Source organism: Echinops telfairi, unplaced genomic scaffold, assembly GCF_000313985.2.
Source record: "Echinops telfairi isolate 266 unplaced genomic scaffold, ASM31398v2 ScPeMD7_24;HRSCAF=84, whole genome shotgun sequence".
Taxonomy (NCBI): domain Eukaryota; kingdom Metazoa; phylum Chordata; class Mammalia; order Afrosoricida; family Tenrecidae; genus Echinops; species Echinops telfairi.
In genome coordinates this window covers 4,504,821-4,522,023 of record NW_022103921.1, presented here as the reverse complement: position 1 = coordinate 4,522,023, position 17,203 = coordinate 4,504,821, and the positions used below count along the sequence as shown (strand labels likewise).

The following is a 17,203-nucleotide window of genomic DNA, read 5'->3' as shown; positions in this document are numbered from 1 at the left end:
TGACAGGCCTTCCCAGTCCTATCCCAAAGAACTCTGCTCTGTGACTGACAGGCCTTCCCAGTCCTATCCCAAAGAACTCTGCTCTGTGATTGGCAGCAAAGAAGGGTTGTGTTGACATCCTCAAGGATCTCAAATTGTGAACATCGTCATGATGTAAAAAAATTACTCAGCACAGCTTTCCTGGTCATTTTCCCACCCGTGCAGTTTTCACACTCAGTCACTGCCCTCGACTCAATTCCAATTCACAGCGACCCTGTAAGACAGAGTAGAACTGCCCCCAAGGGTTGTTAAAGACTATAACCCTCTATAGGAGTAGAAAGCCTCATCTGTTTTCCTCGGAGTGGCTGGTGGTTTTGATTTGCTGGCCTTGAAGTTAGTTGCCCAGCACGTATCCACTGCGCCACCAGGGCATCTGTATGCAGTTTTACGTTTTCTTAAAGTTTTTGTGTAATAAGCCCCTGTGACTATTCTGTTGTCTTTTGAGAAAATGTTTCAAGATTGCTCCTTTGGAGCCCCCAAAATGCAATTGTCGTATTCTTTTGACTTGACCTCTTAGCCTTGAATTTCACTGGTCCAGCAAATCCTTTGGCAAGCCAGTTTAGATGCAACCCTCTATTTGAAGGCACCCTAGTGAGGATAAGAGAACCTGTCTGCAGCTATCAACTGACCACAGACACATGCAACATGTTTCGTATAAACCAGGCGTGTGTGAACTGAGGCCCAATAACAACACGTTTGACATACCTTGGTTTAGTTAGTAATGATGTCCTCGTATTAAATTTTAAGAAACTATGAGCAAGTTGAGTCTCCTTTAAATGTCATTATGTCACTGATATAGCTTGACTGTGATCTGTGGTCACCAAGTATTAGCGTGCTTCTTTATTCAGAAATTTAAGGAAGATAAAATTAAACATACTTCCATTTTTTGCCCCTCCAAAATTTAAATAAAGACTATTTTGTACACGAGTGCAGTGGTAGTGAATAGCTTTTATTTTTGGAGTCCGGATTCAGTGATAAACTTGCAAACAGAATTTTAAGCTTGTTTGGTGTTCTATTGAGATGTCAGGCTTGACAGGAAGCGAACACAAAAGGGAGAAAAGCCTGTAGTTCTGAAAAAACAAAATAGGATGTCTGTTGTGTGTTTAGATGGTGGATCATTAACCTCTGGTGCACTTTGCACAAGGTTTTTCGTGTTTACCATTAGACTTTGCTATATATACACACACACATATACATAAAAGTTTGTGGGAAATTTTTTTTCAATTTCATTTTTTACAAACATTTTGATGCTCTTGTATGTGTGTGTCTGTCTATATGCATATATATATTCTACCTTATATAAATATATGTTCTATATAATTACATTATCTTTTAATTCAATTTTTGTATGAACGGTTTGAAGCACCCTAATGTGTATGTGTGGTATGTATGTATGTGTGTATGAATGAGCGAGGTCTCAGGAAGGTAAGTGAATTATAAGATGATTAATCTGTTTTCATATTTAAAAAATATGTGTAAGTGCTATGGTGCACCATAATAATATGTAATACATTTACATAACCCCATGCCACTATAATAAAGAGTGAAGTATTCTGAGTTTTCAAAAGGTTTCATGAATTAGTGAAAATAATTATTGAAAATATGTTTATATTTTTATAAAGGAATATACCTATTTCTTCCTTCATGAAAAATATATAATATATATACATATATAATTTTTAATCTGATTTCTGAAAACCTAGCTCTTTTCATGCTCACCCGGTGTTCCTGATATCCTACACCTGCAACTAAATGGTAGCTTCTCCAATGACTTAGGTTGCTTGATATCATTACTTAAGATCAACATGGTTTTATTTTGTCCTAAGCATAACTTAAGGGAGCCCCGGTGGTGTAATGTTTAAGCACTCAGTTGCTCGCAGAAAAGTAGCAATTTAAACCTACCCACCAAGAAGAGGAAAAACCTGGCAATCTATTCCTGTAAAAATTTATAGCTAGAGGCTCATAGGGCGGGTCCTACTTCCTGTGCACGGGGAGGCTGGTGCCGGAGGAGCGTCCGCAGCCTGCACACTTTGTAGCCGGGACTCCTTGCACCTCTTCAGTTCAAAGCAAGGGCCAACCTGACTTCAGCTTTCCCAGGATGACCAAGCAGCTTGGCTATGACCTGGAGACCGTTGAGAACAAAGCAGAATCCATCCTCGCCCACTTTACCAAGGACCTCTAAGCCCTGCAAGGTGTCTGTATGAGGCGCAGCTGGTGGAGTCTGGGGTAGACGTGAGGCAGCCTTTGAGGTCTCTCCTGTGAAGCCTCTGGATTCACCTTCAGTGGCTATAGCATAGGTGGGGCCCGCAGGCTCCAGGGAAGAGCCCACAGTTGTTCTCTTACGTTAATGGTGATGGTAGTACTTACATGTACTACACTAACTCCATGAAGGGTCGATTCACCGCCTCTTAGAGACAACTCCAAGAACACACTGTTTCTGCAGATGAACAGCCTGAAAATCGAGGACACGGCCATGTATCTTACTGTTCAAGACACAAACCTCCCCTGCAGAAAGGAGATTGATCTCCAGTGGTTCTCAGGACCCCAAGCCCACTGGAACTCAGGGCCACATGGAGATGGCATGTCAGGACTAGTTTCTTGTTGTATTGGGGAATTCTTGTTGATCCCTATTTTCTTCAGGAAGAGGGTGGGTCTCCACTTTTTTTTTCTTCCTCTACTACTCTCACAAACTCCTGAAAATGCGACAGTTTCTGACTTTGCTCTTGTATTTTGCTTGTTTCATTTAGTGGTTGTAAGTATTTGTTAAGGTGGGAAGAGAGCGACAACAGACCTTTTATTCTTAGTCCCAAATTGCATTCATAGAGTTCACCAGGTAACTGATCAGATTCCTGTCCTGTGCCTCTTGGCTCCTGGGGTCTTCATGTCCTTTTCTGTTCAAGACACCTGCAGGTTCCTTATAAGTTTAGTGGTTGGCTGTACCTCCAACCGTTAAAACAGAATAGCCTTCTCTAGAGATATGTCCAGGGGCTTGTTTTACCTCAGCTGAGCCTTATGACTACTGTAGATAAGATTTCACATTTCTGTGCCACACATACAGGGGTAAAGGTAGGGTGAGTCCAGACATAACAGCCCCATGCTTAGAGAGGACTCGGCTTCAGGGGTTGCTCAGTACCCCTGGAGAATAGGGCCCCTGAGGAGAGAACAGGCAGATGCTTAGGAAGGATTTGCTTAATCAGTCACCTAGTTCCTCTTCCTGCAGAGAAAATGGCTCTGCCACAGACCTCCTGATGGTCATAACTTTTTCTGAGTATGTCCTTCTAAGTACTTGATGGGTGTTTGTGTGTGCCACTGTACATACATTACCCTGTGGCTTAATGTGTCATACTATGTGATAGAATATTTACTAATGTCTGCATAACTTTAATGATGCTAATCCCAGCGTGTTTTAGTGTGTGTGTGTATGTTTATCATTGCCATGTAAATGCATGGGTGTGTTTGCTCATTGATCCGGGTGGAATTTATATGAAGGGTTGTTTGTGCTATCATATGTGCTGATTTATTTAGCAAATGCATGTTAGTGTAACTATTAGTACGCAGATATCATCATGTGCCCACTCCCAGGGGGACAGACAAAAGAAAAGTGGATGAAGGGAAACATCGGTCAGTGTAAGATGTGAAAAAATTAGTAATGATTTATAAATTATCAAGGGTTCATGAGGGAGGGGCGGGTGGGGGAAAATGACCCGATACCAAGGGTTGAAGTAGAAGGAAAATGTTTTGAAAATGATGATGACAACATAGGTACGAATGTGCTTGACACATATGTATGTATGGATTGTGATAAGAGCTGTATGAGTCCCCAACAAAATGATTTTTAAAAATGTATAGCTAGAAAATATGAAGCAGTTCTGTAATACAGAATTTCCAAAAGTTCAAATTGACTTGGTGACAACAGGCAACATAATTGCAGCTTTGCTTTAGAACATCTCACCATTTAATTTTCAAGTCGTCCTGCTTGAACAATGTTAAACAATCTCTCCTCTCCTTGACCTATAGTTTGATAGAGTCCTGTAACTAAGAAGAAACCGTATCAAATACTCTCATATATATTTAATTATTTAAATATAATGAGTACTTTAATATAGTTAACATTATTTGATTATTTTTATTTACAGTTCCCTAGACCTTTTAAAATGTAAACAAATTCAGGTATCCTATTTGTTCTCCTAGTTGTAGCACTACTGGTGGTCATCTTGTGCATCGGCTGAATGCTTGTTTATGCCCGGACCTGTCATTACAGCCCATTGCCTTTCAGAAAGGAACCTTGGTGATGTAGTGGGTTACGTGTTTGGCTGCTAACTGCAAGAACAGTTCAATTCTATCACTTACTCCAAGGGGGAAAGATGAAACTTACTGATCTCATCAAGTTTTACAGCCGTGGAAATTCTGCCCTGTAGGGTTGCTATGGATCAGGATCAACCTTAATGGCAGTGTGTGCCTTTTAGAAAAATTCAGTTTTTACATTTCTGGCATTCAAAGATTGTGGTAATATAGCTATAGCTTGATCTTTCCTTTCCAACTTTAATTCCACCGTTCCTGAAACTCCTTTATATAACCAGGTAGTTCTTTCACCTCTGAAGCCAACCACATTTACCTAGTGTGGTAGCATGCTAAACTGGTAGGCATGATGGAGTAAAATTTTGGCCTAACATTGGCAGTGATTGATGAGTACTAAAATTAATTTTTAAAGTATGTGATGGGGTTTTTAACCTTATTAAAATGGAAAGGTCGCTCGATTATTAAGTGAGGTATTATAATACAAAAATGAATGTGCCTGATTTAAAGCCATAATTAACACACACACACACACACACACACACACACACACACACCTAGAGGGCTTCAGAGTATTTGTTGAAAAATTACATTATCCTTTAATTTCCTTTTTTCATAAACTTTTTAAGCCCCCTCCTATATACAGACATACCTCAGATATGTATCTCAGTAAAGATAGTGCTTAGTTTCAGACCAATGCAATTCAGTGAATTTTGTGATAAAATCACATGAATGTTTTTGCTTCCTATATATGTTATGTTTACACTGTATGATAATCTATTAAGTGTATAATAGCACTAGGGGAAAGTTTGTAATATTATGAGAATTACCAGAGACATGTAGTGAACACCTATTGCTGGAAAAATGGTGCTAATAATTTTCAGCCAAGGTTAACACAAACCTTCAATTTTGGGGCACAATATTTTCAAGGTACAATAAAGCAAAATGCAGTAAAACGAGGTATGCCTGTATGTGATTTTTTGGAGAGAATTAGAATACATACATTTCTTTCTTCATCAGTAGAGCATATTTAAAATATGTTTTCATTTGTAAGTTGGGGATATCATTATAAACATTATTATGTTAGATTCTTTGCCCCGTGTTTCTGTCTTCCCTGTCCCTTTTCCTGTATATTATTTCTCACTGTTTCACTTTCTACCTATCTATAACTTCTGCTAAGTCTTAACCTGCCAAAGTATTTAAATCAGTGTAAACATTTCAAACTCACTGCCATTGAGTTAATGCCAACTCATAACGACCCTACAGGACAGGGTGGGATGCCCTGTGGGTTTCTGAGAGTGTTACACTTTATGGGAGTAGAAAGCCTTGTCTTTCTCCTTGAGGAGCAGCTATTGGTTTTGAACTGTTGACTTTGCAGTTTGCAGTCCAAGACCTAACGACTAAGGAGTTCTGTAAATGCCCTTTAACTTTTGGCTTTTTTGACACAACTATATTGGCAAGGTTCCTTTCTTCCAGGCTGAAGTTTTTTGTTTTGTTTTTCCTTTTTCAGTAAGTGCTTTTCCATATTTAGCGCCCATAAAAATCACTTGGAGATCTTGTTAAAACACAGACTCTCACTGAGTAGGTCAAGTGTATTATGACCTTGGTTTTCAGTCGCCTCATATGCATGTAAGCTGGATGGTAAATAAGGAAGACCGAAGAAGAATTGGTGCCTTTGAATTGCGGTATTGGGGAGAATACCGAATAGGCTGCCCGAAGAACAAACAGGCCCATCTTTGCAGAGGAGCCTGAGTGCTCCTGAAAAGAGCTCAGGACAAAGGCGTCTAGACGGCTGGACTTCATCGCATGTACTTTGCATGTGTTTTCAGTTCCTGCAGAAGGACATCGTGCTCACCTAAGTATAGGGTCCGCAAAAAGAAGACTCAAAAATATGGCTCGATAGAACGATTGTAACAAGAGGCTGCAACATAGCACCAATTGTGAGGCTAGCACCAGGCCGTGTTCTGTTGGACTTTGGGTCACTGTGAGTCAGCACTGATCCCATGACACCCAACAATAACAACACGTTTCAGCACTTCCACTAACTCTCAGCAGATTCTGATATTTCTCATCTGTGTTGAGTAGCAAGATTCTAGACTACTAATTCTCGGCAGCCTTAAATGTTTATGTGATTTACAAATGAAATACTGTGAGGTAGTTTATCCTAACTCTAAAAATTAGAGCACATACATATCAGAAAAGGAGCAAAGTATCTGTGTCTCACTCATGAGCTAATAAGGTGTGGAAGTATACTTTACATTTGTTGTTCAATATTTACATCTGTTGAAATAACTGCAATGTACTGTGACCAAAATATATGTCTAATTTAATTCTCATAATAAGACTTAAGACTCACAGACAATACTATTTTCATTTTATAAACTAGAAATGGTTTCTAGAAGGTTAAGTAATTTGTCCTAGACCCATATTGGTTTGCTTCCAAATTCCATCTTTTTTCATACTGATCTCTGGTAAAATATTCCTTTCATTGACTCATGTAATTTATGTTACATTATTCTTAATGATTTTATTACCATTGCATTATATATGCAGAAGGGCCCCACGTAACACAACCAATGTGTGCTAGATGACTTACTGACTGAAAGATGATGGTCCTTTTGTACTCATTGTCAGTGTAGAAGAACACACTTAGCAAACTGCTTCTATCAAAATTACAGCCCAGACAACCTGATGGGCCAAGTTCTACTCTGTAACATCTGGTGGCATTCGCTGGCATGGTCTTGGCCCCAAAGGGTGTATGATGTATTCAGGCAATCAGATCTCATTCCATCTTCACAGAAGCCCTGAAAAGCAAACATTGCTCGTCTCGAATTTGCAGAAAAGGAAACCTGTAGTTCAGAGAGTGCATGTAACTGTTTTCATGTAACTGGGCAAGGTACAGCTCTATTGGGATATTCTTCCCTGTGAAACTAGAAGGATAATATTTTTCACAACTGTTGTGAGGAATAACGAACATTTATAAGACTGACCCATTTTAGAAATATCCGAGTTGTTAGTTTCTTTGTTCATCATCTTTTCAGTGACTTATTAAGAATACAGTTCAATAGTATTTTACGTATTTATCCTGCCCTACGACCAGTAATTTTTCTCTTCTACCCTGTCCCCCTGCCCCTCACCTTTCTCAAGATGGAGAATGTTCAAAGTTCAGAGGGGAAAGGCCTCATCATTGTTAAATGTGGGCAGTGTTCCTTGTTGCTCTGCAGGTGGAATGCATTCTATTGCTTCAGTTATGAATCATGCTTAGATTTTCCCTGAGGGCAGTTCATTATTCAAGTACAAACAAGAAGGAAGATAATAGTTGTAAACGAATAGGTAGGAAATACCCTTCTGTGGTTAACCTGTAGGAATAGGAGCACTTGAACTCCACCGGAGCCTGATACAAGGTCACGATGTTAGAGAATTGTTTGAGTATAGTCTGAGAATTTTTTCAAATTTTAAACCTGAGTTAATATCCCAACTGCAATAATGAGGAATGACTCGGAATTGTGGATAATCAAGAACAGAACAGAAAGAACTTATGAGCTCTGCTCTAATTAATGTAGTTGCTGATTTTTTTTCAGTTAACTAAGAGAGTACAGTAAAATTTTAGAACAATGGAGGGCAGTTCATAAATCATTTAAGCTCAGTCACCCTTAATTGGAAAATAAAACCAACTTTTTGGCCCCTACCTTTTCGAAGCATGGATGATGTGTTTTTAAGACTATTAATCGTCACAACTTGGTCTGCTTGAATGTATGTGATAATGCCTCTTGCATGTGTGGTTTTATTAAACATTTTATTGATTTTTAGTATTTTCCATTTTTTGGCAGGACTGGTCAAATATAAGAAGCATTTTTGGTATCTTCCTGTAAGCTCTAGATTTAGAAATTAATAAGGAAATGTAGAATAGGAAACAGCTGTACTTGTTTTGTTTTTTTCATGCTCTCAGAAAGCTGTTCTTATTATTTTGCTAAATTTCAGTGTTTCTTCCACAAAATATAACAAAGAATTTCTCTTTGGGATTTTGATTATACTCTTTAAGAAGCCTTCAAAGGGTAACCTTAGTCTGGCTTGATGTCTTTTACTTAATTCCATTTCCTTTTCAGGGTGATAGCTAGACATTTGTATTATTAAAATTGCATCATACAAATATTGTTTTGTTATTAGATAATTTGATTAAAAAGTTTTCCTTTACACATTAAGTGCTGCTATGTTTTGTAACTTAGGTAGTCTTTATAGAATGGGAGCATCAATTAAATCAAATTAAATTTTTTCTTTACACATTGAAATTAACTAGGTAGAGAAGTGAAATGACTTCTCCTTGACTAATACATGGTCTTGAACAAAATTGAAGACAGGATTCCCCAGTCCAATCCTGAACTCTCTTATTATAAATGAAAACATTTGATTTATCTTTCTAATAGAAATACTGGGCACTTTTAACGTATGTTACTTTTGGCTACAATTGAATTTAGTTAAACCCATGTATTTAAATTTTTCGTTTCTTTTTACCAAACCATTTTATTAGGAGCTAATCCAGATATCATACCACTACTTAATTCAATCATACCAAGTAGTGTTGTTGCACAATTGCTACAGAAATCCATTTTAAAACATTTTCTTCCGTCTTGAACTCCTTGATATCAGCTCTTCCTTATCCCCAAACTCCCCCACGTCTCCCCCCTTATTCTAGTTGTTGTCTGTATAGATTCATCTGTCTTGGGTATGCTATACTGAAAAACATAGAAAAATGTAAAGCAAAGAGTCAAGAAGGCTACCAACAATGACAAAATACAACAGAAATCAACCCCAATATGAAAAGAAATACAATATTAAAAAGTAGATCAAGCCCAAAGTTTATCAGAAGGGAGATCAAGTGACAAGGTTATAACAGCAAGTCAGGTTTATTATCTTAATCTTTTATAGTTGTCTTTCCAATACTTTTGGTCTGGTAACCAGGTTATTCCTATCCCTCAATTCTGGTTGGAAGGAAATCACCGGAGGCTGATTCCCTGTATAGTTCCTGTGATGTAGCTGGGGCTTCTCCTGTCATCCGTGGCCTTCTGCATGCCAGAATCTCACAATTAAGCTCTAATACTATTCCCTCCTTCCGATTTGGATTATATCCCTCGTCACTCTGATAGGGATGTGTGCCAGTCTGGGGGGACCTCTTCATATCGATCCATGGGAGCCACTAAGTGGCCATCCTCCTCTCCCCACTCTGGAAAATCTGATCGCATCAGATGTGAGGCCTGCTCTGCCCAAGGGGCCTTCAGGAGACCCTCCTGGAGAGGATGGTGTATGGTTCATATGTGCCAGTCAGGCTCTCTACCAAGTTGCCTGGCCAGCACACGGGCTGGCCTGAAAGCCTGAGCCTGCTCCCATCCTGGTGCTCATGGACTCATGCAGTATCTGTGCTTGTGTGACTGACTAGCTGCACTCAGCATAATGGTTTTTAGAGCCTTCCATGTCATGAGATATTTCATGGTTTCATTACTGTTTTTAGGGGTGTGTAGTATTCCACTGTGTTCTTCTACTGATAAGCATTTGGGCTATTTGCTATTGTCGATTGTGCTGCAGTGAACATGGGAGAGCATCCATCTGTTCATGATCTGCCTCTTACTGCTTTTAGGTATATACCCAGCAATGGTAGATTACTGGGTTGTATGGTATTTCTATTGCCAGCTGTTTTAGAAATTGCCGTATGACTTTCCACAGTGGTTGTACGTCTTTGCAGGCCCACCAGCAGCGTATGAGAGTTTGATTGGGGAAATCTTCTGCCAAAAGCATTTTTTACAGTGTTAAAATGCAAAGATGTAACTTTGAGGACTACTGTGTGCCTAATTTAAGCCATCATCTTTTCTTTTCTTTTCTTTTTTTAAAAAAAACATTTTATTAGGGGCTCATACAACTGTTATCGCAATCCATACACACATCAATTGTGTAAAGCGCATTTGTACATCATTCTCAAAACATTTTCTCTCCACTTAAACCCCCGACATTAGGTCCTCATTTTTCCCCTCCCTCCCCGCTCCCCCCTCCCTCATGAGCCCTTGATAGTTTATAAATGGGTATTTTGTGCCATCATCTTTTCAATTGCCTCATACGCATGGGGAAGCTAAGCAATGAAGACAGAGAAAATAACTGATGTGTTAAAGTATGGTGTTTGTAAAAAATATTGAATGGATCACTGGATGACTGAACAAATCTGTGTTGGCAGAAGTACAGCTAGAGTGATCCTTAGAAGTGAGAATGGCAAGACTTCTCACGAATTCTGGGTATGTTATCAAGGGGACTGATACCTGGAGAAATGTGTCATGCTTGACAAAATCAGGGAGTCGTTGAAAAAAAGACTCCCTTAACAAGATGGATTGACAGCATGGCTGCAACAGTGCGCTCAAACAGCAACTGTGAGGGTGGTGCCTTTAATTCTGTTAGCTGTAGCATTGCTATGAGTCAGAACTGATCCTACAGCAGCACCTAAAGAATCATTTTGACAAAATAATCAGGGTACATGTGCATATTTCACTATTGTATATTTAATCATTAATCAATGCATTTATGTTTTATATGTGTAAGAGAACATTTAAGATTAAAGTTGGATTGATATGCTTCCTAAGTATTTAAGTAATCATTTACCACTGTCTATGACAGGGGTGTCAAAGTGGTGGCCCGTGGGCCGCATGTGGCCCCCAAGGTAATTTTTTGTGGCCCACGATGCTCTGAAATAAAATGAAAATAGAAAAAATTGTTATGAAGAAAATAGCGCTTAGGGGAGATCCACGCAATACTGTACACACAATTTCCTTGTTTCCTTTAACTACTGAAGACAAGTACACACGTCCTTTCCAGCGACGTATGGAAGCAATATGTCTGCCACTCAGTGTCACGCAATGCAAACAGATGGCAATAGCAAAAAGGTTAAAAAGAACACTCTGGGTGTGCTGTTATGAATCATACCTAGCAGCGAAGCTAGTTAACATTTTTAGAGGGAAGCCATTGCGATTGTGCATCACGTTTGTCCAGCTGTCCAACATGTTGTGTTTTTTATTAGTTACTTTGGTAAGTTTTCCGGTCACAACATAAGAGGTAAGCGAAAACTAGTAGGAGGAAAGCGCTGGCACGTTTTGGGTAAAATGGAATAATTTTAGTTTTATAAATGCATTAGTAAAATCAATGTTTAAGTAAAAGCAATTACATAGTGCTTTAATTATCCTATCCATATTCCTGAATCCTCACTTCAAAATATAAATTTAACAAATTTTGTGAATGTGAATCTTGCCTCTTGCACCAAATGGCCCGCGTTTTAATTGAGTTTGACACCCCTGGTCTCTATCAATCTCTGCGGTTAACCGTTAGGAGTTCCTTCACTTCCATGCACTTCTCTTCTTCCAAAGCCATGCCCCTTCCCTTTATTTGTTTGGAAACATATCATGAGGAATTTCTTGACTAAAGACTTCACAGTTCCCAAAGTTTCAGTTGAATAGTCTCAGCATGGCATTGACACAGGAATGCTTGCCTCTTTAGTTGGGCTTTTGAAGAGTTAAGTTAGCCATACATTTGTTGAAACAAAAGGCGATCTTTATTTGCCCTAGTTTTTTATGTGGAGGAATAGGACACTTGTAAGAACTTCATTGATAGATATAGAAAACAAAGAGTTATAAAGCACATACGTTTTTCTCTCAAGGAGCTTGATACAGCTAAGTAGGAAAATAAGACATAACCCATTAACAAATAACTAACCAATATATGCATAGCAAAAACTGAACCCACTGCCTTAATTAAGTTGGTTCCCGCTCACGGCAGCCCCAGAGGACAGAGTAGAACTGCTCCTGTGAGTTTTGGAGACTAATTCTTTACAGGAGTAGAAAGCCCCATCTTTCTCCCGAGCAGAGGCTCACAGTTTCAAACTGCCGTCATTGCCGTCCACAGGCCAGCATGTTAACCACTAAGCCACTAGGGCTCCTCACCAGAGCTTCTACTCAAGAAACAAACCAGACTTGCTTCCATCAAGTTGGTACTGACTCTAGGGATCTGGTAGGACAGGGTAGAACTAACACCCCTAGGAATTTCTGAGACTGTTTATGGGAGTGGAAAACCTTGTCTTTCTAGTGGGTAGTGATTTTGAATGGATGGCTTTGGATATCTCAGCCCAACTTGTAACCACTGCTCCACCAGGGCTCCAGAGAACTCAAGACATACATAAGTACCAATAATTGATACAATGTTGTTGTTAGTTGCTACCCAACATAGGGCAAGTAGTAGAGCAACCTGGAGGGGAAGATTCTTGTTTGGGAGATGGAGAAGTAGCCAAAATATTAAATAGGCCAGGCTTATGTTATGGGGAACTTTAAAGGACATAGTAAGGAACTGGGCTTTTCCCGTCAGGCAGGGGGAAATCGGACAGCTTTTAGGACTAGACTTAGTAAGTACCCAGCATAAAATTGAACTGTAGTAGATACATCTAGATAAGCTTTCTTAGACGAATTGAAGAACATAAGAAGCAGGCTGAGTGAGAAGTAATAATGATGATCCCAATGTGACTTGGTAACAGTGATCTTGACAACGACTATCATAAGGAGGAGATGGATGAAAGACTAGAAGGAGACCGCTAGGATATGAGACATGGCATGGGCTTCATGTGCCTTCGGTCCAAAACCCTCAGGTAAAGATGAAGAAAGGGGTCAGAGGCAGTAAGGTGACTAGGTATGCTGCTAGTTTGTAGCAAAGCCCTGGTTATAACTCGCGTCCTTTTCACAGTTTTTGAAAAGTGTTATGTCAAGCTTGCTGTATGGCATAGATGGTTTGCATTCAAGTATTAATCTTGGCATGTCAGAACAACCTCGTGGCATTGAGCCCAAAAGGCCTGGTGATCTATGGGGCAATTTACTCTGCAATAGGTGAGGTTGTCATGTTGTCATAGATTTGATATCCAGGGATATTGTGTGCCAGGCACTAACACAGAAGTAAATCTAAAGTGTTCCTTTGCTACCCTTCATAACTGTCTTTAAAAAAAAAAGTCCTCCTCTCACTGTAGAGGACAGAGGAGGGCATACGATAGCCCACAGGTCACAACCATACTCATCCATTTATATGGAAGAGTAAGTCAGAAAATGTGGCTACTAGGATTCCAGTCTATCCATGCATTATTAGTGTATCTCAAAGTGTGTTTGAACGAGCCTCTGTGGATAGTCGATGGTGGCAGACAGGTTGTCCCCGCACATTTGCCTCGGTCTCCGTAGGTACCTAAAAAAAGAAGAAAGGCCCTGTCAAAACAGTGGCTTCGCAGGAGGTCTGCTGAGCCAGTGAAATTCAAGAGAGAGAGATCATCTCAGATGATAGGTACTATTTTGTTGTTTCTTTTTAATATTCCAAAAGGAAAATCTTAAGATATTTTCTCAAAAGACACAGAACCATCACAGAGACTTATTGGGAAGAAGTTTTAGGACAATTGAAAACTGCGTTGGGGAGAAAAGACCAGGAAAGTTGTACCAAGGACTTTTTTTCCATCACTACAGGATACCTGCTCATTCTTAGAGCATAACAAGGGTTATGTGATGAGAATTTCATTCAGAAACCTTGCCCCGATAGCTTTGATTATGCCCATTCAGATTATTTTGTTCCCCAGATTAAAAGAACACTTAAAAGTATGCCCAAAGCTACCACTACAACATGCTGTAGATAGAAGCCTGCAGAATTCTTCAGGGAAGGATTAGAGAGGTGGAAACACCACCTTCAAACGTGTATTGGCTTAGATGGATCAAGAAACAAAAGCTTCACATTTTGATATATTTGTTTAATAAAGGTTTCTGTGATTTCGTAGTAATACTTTCGGACTTAACTCTCATATTTTCTGTGACTGCTTTTGTACTATAGCACAACATAGACTTTAGTAGTTGCAATAGAAACCATTGTCCTAAAATATTTACTAACTGGCCTTTAAAGAAACAAAACCTGCTGATTCCTGATGTAGAACATTAACATCCTTTCAAAAGTCAAAGCTATTTAAAAGGCATACAGGTTGTCCCTGGTAAGATATTAACTGTCTGATTTTTGTTGTTCTTTCCTACGTCTTATTGTTAGTAATATGTTCTATATACAATGTTGCAGATGTGTAATTTCTCCATGTTATCATTCTCTCATGTTCACTCACAGATTTACAAAGGTCAGATTTATAAAAGGCAGTAATAATGAAAACTGAGAAAATAAAGAGGTATTCAATTTACATCAGAATTACTTTAGAGCAGAGTTGTCAGAGTGAGCCCATTGTAAGTTAAGGACTACTTGTACTTAAAAATGCTGCTCTGATCAATATCCCTTTTACCCCATTCTCACCTTTTTTTTTTTGGCTTGCCCATCTAGTTTCTTTTGGCAAAAATAAACAGGCAAGTGTATATTTTCTTAGTTTGCTTCTGTCTTACATAAAATAATAGTATGTTACGTGAATGGACTTCAAAAGTTCATGGAAAAGTAAGAAAAAAAGTTTATGGAAAACAGAATTACAAGATAATGGAATTTTTCCATAAAGTTTATGAAGCCTGTTTGTATATGCTCTTTCACATTTAACTCATTTAGCAAGAAATAATGCCATATCTGTTCAAAGACATCTTTCTATTTTCTATTACAGCTTCTTATTCTTCTACTGTGTGTATATACTACAGTCTATTCAACTACTCTCCTGTGGTTGAACTTTTAGGTAGTTTCCAATGCTTTGCCAATTTAAATTATATTGGAGTGAGTAACTTTTTACACCTGTATTTTTATATTAGAGTACCTTTGGGCTAACTCTCTAGAAGTGATAATGCTGGGTCAAAGGGGAGATATGGGTGTTAAAAAAACCCCAAAATAAAACAAAACCCTCACTGCTGATGACTGGATTCTGACTCAAAGTGATCCTTTAGGGCAGAATGGAACTGTTGCTCCTTGGGGATTCTGAGGCTGTAAATCAGGGATCTTCAAACTTTTTAAGCAGGGGGGCAGTTCACTGTCCCTCAGACCCGTTGGAGGGCCGGGACTATAGTTTAAAAAAAAACTATGAACAAATTCCTATGCACACTGCACACATCTTATTTTGAAGTAAAAAAAGAAATGGGGCAAAAACACTTGGTGGGCTGGATAAATGTCTTTGGCCAGCCACATGTGGCCCGCGGGCCGTAGTTTGAGGACCCCTGGTTTACAGCCATGAAAACCCCCAGGGACTGTGGCATAAAACAAACAAACAAACAAACAAACAAACAAAAAAACCCAAACCCACTACCATAAAATTGAATGCAACTCAAAGGACCAAACTCACTGCTTTTTGAGTTGCTTCCACAGCAGTCCTATAAGGCAGAAAATCTCATCTTTCTCCAGAGAGTGGCTGGTGGGTTCATCCCAAAGTGTAACCTCCTACACCACACTACAGGGTTCCTTATCCACCTCCTAGTGATCCTGTGCAGGGTTTCCAAGATTGTACATCTTTTCTAGGGAAAGATAGGCCCTGTTCTCTTGAGGAGCAACTAGTGAGTTTGAATCACCAACCTTATGGTTAGCAGCCCAATGCCTAACCCACAAAGCCAACAGGCAAGTGCATAAAACCAAACCCAGTCCCTGCGATCAAGTTGATTTCAGCTGATAGTGACCCTATAGGACAGGATAGAACTGTCCGATGCTTTAAAAGAGCAGAAAACCTCATTTTTCTCCCTTGACTGGTTATAGCCCAGTATATAACCCACTAGGTTAGCAGGGCTTCTAACAGTGACCATATAAACTAGTAAAAAAACAACTGAGTTCTTTTTTTTTAAATCTTTTTATTGGCTCATACAACTCTTATCACCATCCATTGTGTCAAGCAATTTGTACATTTGTTGCCATCATCATTTTCAAAACATTTTCTTTCTACTTGAGCCCTTGGTATCAGCTCCTTATTTTTTCTCCTCCCTCCCCCACCCTCCCTCTGTCATGAGCCCTTGATAATTTATAAATTATGATTTTTTCATGTCTTACACTGACCACTGTCTCCCTTCGCCCACTTTTCTGTTGTCCATTCCCCTGGGAGGGGGTTATAGGTAGATCCTTGTGATTGGTGCCCCCCTATCTCCCCCACCTTCCCCTTCCCCTCCTGATATTTCTGCTCTCAATATTGGTCCTGAGGGGCTTATCTGTCCAGGATTCCCTGTGTTTCCAGCTCTTACCTGTACCAGTGTACATCCCCTGGTCTAGCCAGATTTGTAAGGTAGAATTTGGGTAATGATAGTGGGGGGTGGAAGCATTAAAGAAATAGAGGAAAGTTATGTGTTTCAACAGTGCTGCACTGCACCTTGACTGGCTCGCCTCCTCCCTGCGGCCTTCTGTAAGAGGATGTCCAGTTGTCTACAGATGGGCTTTGGGTCTCCACTCCGCAGTCTCATTTACAGTGATATATTTTTTGGTCTGGGTCATGATACCTGATACCATGGGTACTTCATGATCACACAGGCTGGTGTGCTTCTTCCATGTGGGCTTTGTTGCTTCTCAGCTAGATGGCTGCTTGTTTATCTTCAGACCTTTAAGACCCCAGGCGCTGTATCTTTTGATAAGCAGGCACCATCAGCTTTCTTCACCACATTTGCTTATGCACCTGATTTGTCTTCAGCAGTCATGTCAGGAAGGTGAGCATCATGGAATGCCAGTTTAATAGAGTAAAGTGTTCCTGCATTGAGGGAGTACTTGAGTAGAGGCCCAATGTCCATCTGCTACCTTAATACTAAATCTATAAATATATGTACAGTGAGTGAGCCCTCGTTTATCGCGGTTACTCGGTTCTAGACCCTACCGTGATAAATGAAATTCCGCGAAGTAGGATTCCTTATTTGTAAATCAAATATTTTCGTAGTTAGAGCATAGAGGA

General features: G+C 39.5%; 1 protein-coding gene across 5 annotated transcripts in view; it reads left to right on the top strand.

Annotated features, from left to right (window-relative positions):
• The window catches only part of RB1 (RB transcriptional corepressor 1), a 189,450-nt gene that overhangs the window by 101,909 nt on the left and 70,338 nt on the right, over nt 1-17,203 (top strand). The window lies entirely within an intron of this gene.